This window comes from Drosophila rhopaloa, unplaced genomic scaffold, assembly GCF_018152115.1.
Source record: "Drosophila rhopaloa isolate 14029-0021.01 unplaced genomic scaffold, ASM1815211v1 contig_178, whole genome shotgun sequence".
Taxonomy (NCBI): Eukaryota; Metazoa; Arthropoda; class Insecta; order Diptera; family Drosophilidae; genus Drosophila; species Drosophila rhopaloa.
Window position 1 is genome coordinate 2,849,616 of NW_025335059.1, and position 10,927 is coordinate 2,860,542.

Sequence of the window (10,927 nt, forward strand, 5' to 3'; positions counted from 1 at the left end):
TTGGTTCCCGTGCTATTAAAATTCTAAAAATATATAATTTGTGGTCTGGCTTCCACATCCTTTTTGGCGTTTTCGCTGCTATGTTGCAAAAGGTAATTTACTAGAAAATTTGTTTGCAATTAGTGCAATTTGAAATGTTGTATGAACATGGATGTTCGCTGCGGATGCGGCTGCACTCTGGCACTTTGGTCTTGCTACTTTAAAATTTAAATAATTCGAGGAAATTTCCGCTCGACATCGATCCGGGCGTTGTCAAGGGGTTAACACAAGCCAAGTCAAACAAAGAACATTAATAAGAAAGGCGCTTCGCCCTCGTCCCTTTAGTTGGTTTAGCAATTTGATCCGGCAATGAAATGGCAGCCCAGCTCAGGCGAGGCCATTTCAGACCCCCCAAGGACCCAACTTCTTAATGTCATTAATTTTTTAAGCTTACTTGGAATGCAAATGCCCTGACCCTGGCCACATAAAAATGGCAGGCCATCAAGGAATCGCCACCAAATAAAGCGGACGGGCGGTAGGTTGAACAAAGTAAAACGGAACGGAAAAGGGTTTAATTGTTTTGGGCGCCAATGAGGTTGGCCCGGGTGGCAGATTTAGTTTCAAAACACACTTGAGCCTACGCAGGGCATATAATTAAAGGTCTCCATTCGCCTGGGAGAATGGGGGCAGAGGTCCTGATGATTTATTGTTTGACAGACACAAGTTTGAGGCCCGGCCCCGGACTGTTTGTGTTTTAGGCAAATTAGAAAGGGTTCTTAGCTGTCTCCAGCAGCTGGGGAGTCTCCTTTTCAAAGCACCCGCACCACCAGCTGCTGAGGTTGGACATCCACTTCCCCTTCGAGTCCTGAGCACTTTTACTTCCTCTCGGTCTGTTTGCTGTCACGCTGTCTAGCTATTTATTTATATTTAGTGTTATGTTTAATTTAGTAATGGATTAGAGCCGGCGAAAGGAAGCTGTTCATTACGGCCAGTCACGTAGTGCTTCTAAGGTCAGGACCTGGCCAAACCCATCACTCTTTCTCATTCTCTCTGGGGGCCAAAGATTTATGGAGATGCTTTCTTGAAATAATGTTATGCAAATGTGGCACTCATTCTATACATATATCCAACCCGGGCCGTTCTTAAAACGAGATGCTCTGGCGTTATCGTAAAAACTCCAAAGTTTTTAAAACTTTTTGGGGGTATACAAGTTTTTACAGAGAGAGATTAGTGGATTGTTTAGGGCCCGGCTTATTTAAAACTAAATCTGTATTGACCGTTTTTTAAACTTGCACGCCCTTCATCTCTAGAAATTGTAAAATATTTTAGTGGACTTGTAATAAAATGGTATATAAACTACTACATTCTAATTAAATTCTTCATAGTTTCAGCAACCTTTTCTTTTACTCCAATATTTGGCTAAAATATTTCTACGAATACAAGACATTTCTGTGGCATCCAGAATTCATTTTGATTGAAATTCTTTCTAGAAACAGTGCACTCACTTAACACGAAGTCCGATCTGGACAGCCAAAATGCCGGGTGGGGTTAATGAAATCGTGTCCTTTTTTTGGCAGCGAAACCGCTCGCAATACAAACAGAAGTTTAATGAAGCAGCATGGCACACACACCATGGATTGGTTATTATCTTTTAGTTCAGTGCATAACTTTTTCACTCTGCATGTAAATTTTATGCCACAGACCAGAGTTTTGCCAACGTTGCCCCTCCATTTGGCTGCCCCACTTGCCCCTTCTGATGCCATCCGATTTTACGAATTTCGGCGAAATTATTTTATAATGAATGTTCGTATTTAGCTAAAGTTTTATGAATGGCTTTCATTATGGACGCCGTAGGAGCCAGTTCGGGCCAGCTCTCTCTGAAGTGAACCACAAAAATATGAAAACCACATTTATATTGTACATCGGGCAGCTGTTCCAAAACTTTGTCTGTCTCCCTATGCTGGCTGTTCAGGTTGGTGTTGGCTCCACTCAGATAGTGGTTCGCATGGTAGTTCGCGGTGCCTGTGGGTTGGTGGCTTGGTGGGTTGGTGGGTTGGTGGGTGGGTGGTTTGGTGAGCACTTTTTGGGCCAAAAACACAGTTGCTACTAGCTACCAGAAGTGGGCGAGTGCACTGATTTGCACTGGTTGCCGAACTTTCGCAGAGTGGTTTTTCGAAAATGAAATGAAATGGCATGGAATGTGCCACAAAGGATGCCCAAATTGATAAAGAAATTAAAGTTTCTAATGGATCTCCCAGTTCGCTTATGCCAGCATTTAAAGTACTTATTCTCGTACTTCCTGCTTTTCTCTCTCTTAACCCAAAATTAAATCCCGACAAAAAGCATTGAAGCAAGAGCGTAACGAAAATTTCAACTTAAGTAAGGTTGAATGGGGAACCTGGGGGTGGCAAGTGTGCTGACAACCCTTTCAGAATTCCGACTTGACAATTAAGTAAAATAAATGAGGAGACTACGGCATCGGAAGCCCGGCTACGTGACGCAGTCAGCAGAAGATGCCCGCAACTTTGACACCCCACAAAGGCGGTGGAAAATGGTAAAGGGGAAATGGGAAAGCGGGGGGGAAAAGGGGAAAAGCCCGGGTGGTTGCTAGCTAGTATTTGTGGCAGATTGTACCCCAAGGTACAAGGCAAGTGCTGCACCCACTTCCCATTTTACTTTGCTGCTGCCGTTGGCAGCCATTATGGGTAAACTTATATTTGCACTAGGAGAGCACAACAAAGCAGATGACCCCTTCCCACCTCCCAGGACCACCCACTCCCCTCCACCCCTCTCCTTTGCCTGATTATCCTTCCGCTGCCGCATGTTTGTGCGCAGTTGCCGAGGTCACTAATGTCGTAAGATGAATCCTTTCGGCAAATGCCTTCAGGGTGCAAAAATAAAACATGCTAACCGTAAGCCCCTTGCCCACTCTAATCACACTCTGTCCTTCCAATTTTGGCACTGAGAAATATAAGAGGACAATTCTAGATACTATTTTAAATACTTTACTAAAGGAAAAAGTTATACTGGAAAGTCAGTTGTGTTGAATAACCACAGGGTTTTAAAAGTCATCAAAAGATAATCTAGTTAAGAAGCTTTTTTTGAGAAGACCATAATTAAAATTATTTGTGAAATTCCGAAAGTACTTTTAAAATCTTAATAAAATAAAAGAAAGGCCATATCAAGCTTAAAATAAAATGATTTTCGGTAAGAAAAGATTGCATTTGGAAAATAAAGACTCAAAATATTGGATCTAGGAAAGCTATATCCTTTTGGCTTAAAAGAAAAATGGTTCATATTTTGATAAATTTTGTATTTATCTATTTTTGAATTTTTTTCTGTGCTACCCCACAATTCCCTGTTTTCAGCCAGCAGCCGCGTTTTAAATGTAGATTAGTTGTTGTTGTGGTGGGTGCTGGCCTCCTGACATCCTCGCATCCTGACATCGCCTCCACCTTGCCGAGGAAAATAATGAAAACAGCAACTTTCATAATGAAGGTTGCCGTCCTTCGTCCTGTGCTCGCCCACGTCCCTTTCCCCCTAAGCGAACGGAGCTCAACTCAACCGTTTCTGTCCTGTCCGCTCGTCTCTTTTGAAATTATAATCTGCGCCACGGCGCCATCCTGGTCCAGAGCTCCTCCGCCCTGCTCCTTCGCCATGTTGCGTTTATTTAAGGACATGCGCTCGTTTTACACGCTTTGCTTGGAGGACTCGAGGGCGCCACCGGTCCAGCTCTTAGCGTTTGGGGTACTTTGTTCTACCGGGTTTTGTAAATAGCTTTCAGTTTTTCGGCTTCTTCGCAGCATAACCTCATTCCCTGACTTAAATTTATTCAGCAAATGTCCTTAGTCGACTAATTTGCATGCAGAAATCAAATAAGCTGCATGTTCACATAATGAACACACAGAAGTTGGAGCCAGACTTCTGAGTTCGCAAATGGGCAAGTACTCCGGACCGCTTTCCTAATTACTTTGACGGACAAAAGCAGCTCGAAGTTTGAGCGATGCAAACAATGGCCCGACAAATCAACATAAGCGAGAAAATTGAAAAGTTGACTGCGAATTATTTGCCAACCGGCATCTGAAACTATTCAATTTCCTGGGACCCGGCGACTGCCAAACGAATTCAATTTGCCCAAGGACGAGGGGGAAATAAGTTTCATTACCACCCCCTGGCAGAAGCCAAGCCCACATTGGTCCTTACTGGGATGCCTGCGCAGACGGAAGTCACAACTATCCCAAGTCGGCATGCGGGACCGCCTCCTCCCATCCTTCGTCCTTCGCCCAATTCACCCAATACCAATCCCTTCCCATCCCCGTTGATGTTGCGACTTTTTGGCCACACCAAAGACGCCATATTAGATTGGAGTTTCCATCGGAGCAGGAGGACAAAGAACGGGCGGCTGAATTCAATTTGCATTTTACTGCTAGTTACAAATATTTGTCTGGATCTCTTGGGGTCGGGGGAATGAGTTATTGAATTAGTCAAGGGTTTCGTGTGTCTTGGCCAAACCTTCGCCCTGGGAGTGAGCTATTAAAATTGTGGGAAAGAGCCACCCCGTCTGGCAAAGTTTAATATTCCTGATTAAAGATTGCATCAGTTGGAAAGCAGTATTCAATTTCAGATCATTTGATGCCTAGATACCAAGAAATATTACATGATATAACAAATTTCTGACTGTTATAAATGATGTCAACCTTTTATTAGGATTGCATAGTTGATGAACCGCCTTCTTTTGGAATATCGAGCTTTAAATTAATGCGCTTGCCTGATTTTAAGGACGCACCTCTTCTTTGAATATTTTCCCAGTTCAGTGACCACTCCTCTCAATGAAAATCTTAAGCAAACTGAAACTTCAAACCGATTTCTGGGAAAATTCTTCCACTTCAACCCGTTCGGGGCTGCGTGGATTTACCCTTTTCTCGGGCTAATGTGTGCACCGCAAATATTGCCTCAGACGGTCGAATGAACTCAAGAAAGGAAAAGCAGAGGGGAAAGGATGCCCCGGCGGGAGGAAAAGGAGCAAAGCCGGCCAAACCAGACAAACAGTGAGGCGATGGATTGAAAACAGGCCAGTCAACAAAAAACAGTGCAAAGGAGAAGCCAAGAAGATGAAGGGCTGCGTCTGGTCTTGGTCTAGTCCGGTTTTGGTCTGGTTTTTTGTGCCTTTGCTCAGACATTTCCCTGCTTGCTTTTCCTCTCTTTTGAGGTTTTCATTGCCTTCGACACGCTTCCAGCTCGGGACTCTATTAAGTCCCATTTGAGGACGTTTTGGCGCGTGGCTAGGTTCTTATTTTCTTTGGGGTGCTTGAACTTTTAGTAAATTACTGATATGGTAATTAGTGCAAGCCCGGCAAATCCATAAATAATCCATAAAAATGATTAATTACTGATTGATTCCGTCTGTGGGTGCAGCTTTTGTCTGCTGTCCATCCAGTGCATCCTGCAGCCCATTACCCAAATTTAGCAATTTATGATTATGGCTAGGAGTTGCTCTGCCGTCGGCAGCTGCAGCTACATTTTGCTGGTGATTCCATAGCCTGGACATGCGCACTACAACGGCGTGTATCTATGTATCTATGTATCTAACAAAGCTACGGCCATCCTGGGCCATGGTTTCCATTTAACCCGCGTCGGCCATGGCGTTCAGTCGCATCGCAGCTGCCCACGCCTGCCTGAATTCCGCCCTCAAACAGCACATACACCCCATCAGCCCACCTCTTTGCACTGAGTTGGCAGCCCCTTTCGGGTGGTGGCCTGCCCACCCCCTGAGCAGCTCTTAAATCCTAAGGCATGTCTATTTTCTCTTCGATTATCCGACTCAAATTTCTCTTAGCTTCAAATTCTAGCTTCTAGCCACCCAGCAACAGGGGGCGCTGTTCTAAGGACTAAGGGTAAATTATCCTTAGATGAGGCTCGTCAAATATATGGGGTTGGTTTTTCAATTGCTCAGCGAAGGGGTAGGTTCTAGTTTTTGGGAAATTATCTGCGGGGATATTAATTACAAAAACCTCCTCAAGGAGTGCGAAAGCTTATAGCAAATATAAAAGTAAAAAGCAAGTTCAAAAAAAATATTTAAAAATTTTACCTAGATTTAAATTAAAGCTGTTTTACATGGTAAAAACTATATATATATCTTATACGGAACAAGTTATTTTATAATACACTCGCTTATTATTCAATAAAAATATAACACAAAATACGTTTTACTAGATTCTCCCGAAATCTAATTTGTTAAAAAGGGATCAAAAGTTTAATTTAAAATCTTGTTTTATTATTACATTTATTATTCAAACTAATAATTTATTATAAATATAATAATTTATTGTTTAGTTATTATAATAATTTATTGTTTAGTTTGAGCACCAACACATACAATCGAATAAATAAGCAAACCATTTTTATATGTGACCCTCTTTAATAATATTTTTTTTATCATAGATTTGTTTAACATTAAAAGTATTAAAACTGAATTTAGAAAGGAACGCTTCCTAAAAACTAAAAATGCTTACATATATCAAACTCCATTTTATTGATCAATGCATCCAAACCAGTTGCCCTTTCTCTTTGCAGCTCAATTGATTTTCATTGGCAATATTTTGCAATTTTCTCTTTTCTTTTTGTGTTGTTTTTTTTTCTCTGCTTTGCTATTTACCTTGTCATTGTGTTTGTGTTTCGACATTTTTTCGATTAGACCCCCTCAATATGTTTGGTTTTTGTTATAATTCGCATCCCAGTTGTCTGCCTCGCATAATGACGAGCCGGAGTTTCGGACAATCGCAGTTCACCTGGCGATGGAGTTTTGTGTCCTTTTGGCTTTGCTAGTCAATTTGCTGTTGTTTTATGCGATTAATCCACGACTATGGAAGCCACTTTGGCGCACATAATTGAGGTTACGTTCGGCTGCGCAAATTGCCAGCATTAATTGATTCTGGTTGGGCGGAAAAGCCAAAAAAAAAAAGAAATGTAATAATCGTTTTTTTTCATGGCTGCATTTTGGCACATTTTTATGCTTTGAGTGGCCACATTTCGGCTGCTACTGACCTGCTCAACGAGTCCCAAGGATCGACCCCTGCTCCTTGTTATCCTGCAGCGGAAAACAACCACCAGAAAAAAAAACAAAAAAAGTTTTGCGGCATGTGCTTGGCTCGTTTTCAACCCCACCTCCTGGCATACTTATATTTTTTAACAACTCAGATTTATGGTTCATCCGCGGACCCAGTTAATTGCCTCTTTTTGATGGTCGATTTGCTCATCTTTCGATCTTACAAGCTCGAATCTTAAATCTCGCGCACAACAGTTGACACTTACATTAATTCGTGCGGGGGCAATGACAATTTTCGGATGTCCTTTTTTACGACCAAGATACCATCATCTTGCCCAATTGCCCAATTAAACTTTTTTCATATTTGTTTCACATTTTGTTTTCTTCCAAGTTTCCACATAATGACGAATGTGTTTCGCTTTTTATTGGCTTGGCGTGACGAGGAGCTGACTGCGTCCTAAGAATCGCTTAAATTTGTCGCTGAGCCGGCGACTTTGATTTTATTTTCCAACAGATGCAAGGCAGTGGGAAATATAAGTTCATGGCGAACAGTTAAAACCTTGGAATGGAGGCAAATGGCTATTTTAAAAGTTATAGCATAACATATTATTTTACCAATTATCAGTTTAATGATTTATAGATTATCTGCTTCTATATCAAATTTAATAAGGTTGACATAGCAGCATTTGATTATAATTCCCCAGGGTTCTTATCCAAAAACAGGCAATCAAGTCCATTGCTTCAAAAGATCTTTAAGGGCTCTTAATGTTATAATTCAGAATATATTCTTGACCGATTCCAAAATGACACACCATAAAACTCTTGTGGTTTATTCTGTAAAAATATGAAAGAGGTAACCCACATTTGGACTTCCATAACTTCACCAAATTTAATCCGATTTCAAAGAAACATATCTCTAACGACTTGTGATTTGATTCTGACTCATTTTCGTGTCACTCATTTATAGGTTTATAAGTGTCTTAAAAATAAGTTTTTACCCATATATGGACTTGTAGAGTTCATAACTTCACCAAATTTAATCCGATTTCAAAGTGACATACCTCTAAAGAATTGTGATTCGATTCTCTGAAAAACTGCATTCAAATTTTTCGTTTTAGAGTTGATCAAATTTTTGACCCATTTTCATGTCAGTTTTTTACATGTTTCCGATGTCTTAAAAAAAGAGGTAACCCTCATATTGGCTTCTATAGTCCATAACTTTACCAAATTCAATCCGATTTTAAAGTGACATACCTCTAAAGAATTTTAATTCGATTCTCTGAAAAACTGCATTCAAATTTTTCGTTTTAGAGTTGATCAAATTTTTGACCCATCTTCATGTCAGTTTTTTACAAGTTTCCGATGTCTTAAAAAAAGTGGTAACCCTCATTTTGACTTCTATAGTCCATAACTTCACCAAATATTATCAGATTTCAAAGTGGCATACCTCTAAAGAATTGTAATTCGATTCTCCGAAAAACTGCATTCAAATTTTTCGTTTTAGAGTTGATCAAATTTTTGACCCATTTCATGTCAGTTTTTTACAAGTTTCCGATGTCTTAAAAAAAGAGGTTACCCTCATTTTGACTTCTATAGTCCATAACTTTACCAAATTCAATCCGATTTTAAAGTGGCATACCTCTAAAGAATTGTAATTCGATTCTCTGAAAAACTGCATTAAAATTTTTCGTTTTAGAGTTGATCAAATTTTTGACCCATTTTCATGTCAGTTTTTTACAAGTTTCCGATGTCTTAAAAAAAGAGGTTACCCTCATTTTGACTTCTATAGTCCATAACTTTACCAAATTCAATCCGATTTTAATGTGACATACCTCTAAAGAATTGTAATTCGATTCTCTGAAAAACTGCATTCAAATTTTTCGTTTTAGAGTTGATCAAATTTTTGACCCATTTTCATGTCAGTTTTTTACAAGTTTCCGATGTCTTAAAAAAAGAGGTTACCCTCATTTTGACTTCTATAGTCCATAACTTTACCAAATTCAATCCGATTTTAAAGTGACATACCTCTAAAGAATTGTAATTCGATTCTCTGAAAAACTGCATTCAAATTTTCCGTTTTAGAGTTGATCAAATTTTTGACCCATTTTCATGTCAGTTTTTTACAAGTTTCCGATGTCTTAAAAAAAGAGGTTACCCTCATTTTGACTTCTATAGTCCATAACTTTACCAAATTCAATCCGATTTTAAAGTGACATACCTCTAAAGAATTGTAATTCGATTCTCTGAAAAACTGCATTCAAATTTTTCGTTTTAGAGTTGATCAAATTTTTGTCCCATTTTCATGTCAGTTTTTTACAAGTTTCCGATGTCTTAAAAAAGAGGTAACCCTCCTTTTTGACTTCTATAGTCCATAACTTCACCAAATATTGTCCAATTTCAAAGTTACATACCTCTAAAGAATTGTAATTCGATTCTCTGAAAACCTGCATTAAAATTTTTCGTTTTAGAGTTGATCAAATTTTTTACCCATTTTCATGTCAGTTTTTTACAAGTTTCCGATGTCTTAAAAAAAGAGGTTACCCACATTTTGACTTCTAGAGTCCATAACTTTGCCAAATTTAATCCGATTTCAAAGTGACATACCTCTAAAGAATTGTAATTCGATTCTCTGAAAAACTGCATTCAAATTTTTCGTTTTAGAGTTGATCAAATTTTTTACCCATTTTCATGTCAGTTTTTTACAAGTTTCCGATGTCTTAAAAAAAGAGGTTACCCACATTTTGACTTCTAGAGTCCATAACTTTGCCAAATTTAATCCGATTTCAAAGTGACATACCTCTAAAGAATTGTGATTCAATTCTCTGAAAAACTGCATGCAAATTTTTTGTTTTAGCGTTAATCAAATTTTTGACCCATTTTCATGTCAGTTTTTTACAAGTTTCCGATGTCTTAAAAAAAGAGGTTACCCTCATTTTGACTTCTATAGTCCATAACTTTACCTCCTTGTCGGCAATTGCCATTAATCAATCCGATTTTAAAGTGACATACCTCTAAAGACTTGTGATTTGATTCTCTAAAAAAGTGCATTCAAATTTTTTTTTTTAGCAGGTTAACTTTACATATCAATTCCACTTTGTTATAAAAAAAATTAAATTTTGACCGATTTTCGATTTTTTTATAAAGGGTTGATAATGATTTTGTGCAAAAATTGACCAAAATTGAAATGAAATTTAGTTGTAATGATGTATTACATTCCAACATTTGAACATTATTTTCCATGGTTTTGATCAAAAAACCCAAACTTAAGCTAATTTTTTTCCAGATTTAGTCCTGAAAAAAATGGATCGGCTAACATTCAAAGCTTCGTAAACGGTCAAAAAAATAACTTTGCCAAAGTGCTCTGAATTCTGTAAAAACTCCCTTTTTAACTTTAGCTAAGCCCGCTAAATCAGTCCGAAAAAAGAGACAAAATGTCAGCACTGGTGTTGGGTATTAATCCATGCATCACTCATACGAGACGTTGTCTGTGTGTTGAGACCGCTGCAACAACAACGAAACGCACAAATTGCAAGTTGATTTAGCTTCTTTTTTTTATTTGACTCAAGTGCAGTCGTCTAAAAAGTGCAGGGTCCGTGTGCCAGTCGCATTTGCAGTGGCGGTGGCAACGCATCCTTTCCAAAAAGAGTCGGAGCCTGATGGCCTGATGGTCTGATGGCGTTGGTGTGAGCGAGTTTTCAATCAAAATCGCTCAGGCTCTTGACGGCAACAACAACAACAACAACAAATACAAAAAACAACGACAATTGGCGAGCTGCAAACTTCAGGGGATTGCACTCGGCAGCATTTTGGCAAACTCGCCAAACTCTCGCGGCGCACATGAGCGCATAAAACAAACAGTGTGCGGCTGTGTGAGTGCGTATGGCACTTGGCTCTTTATCTTTT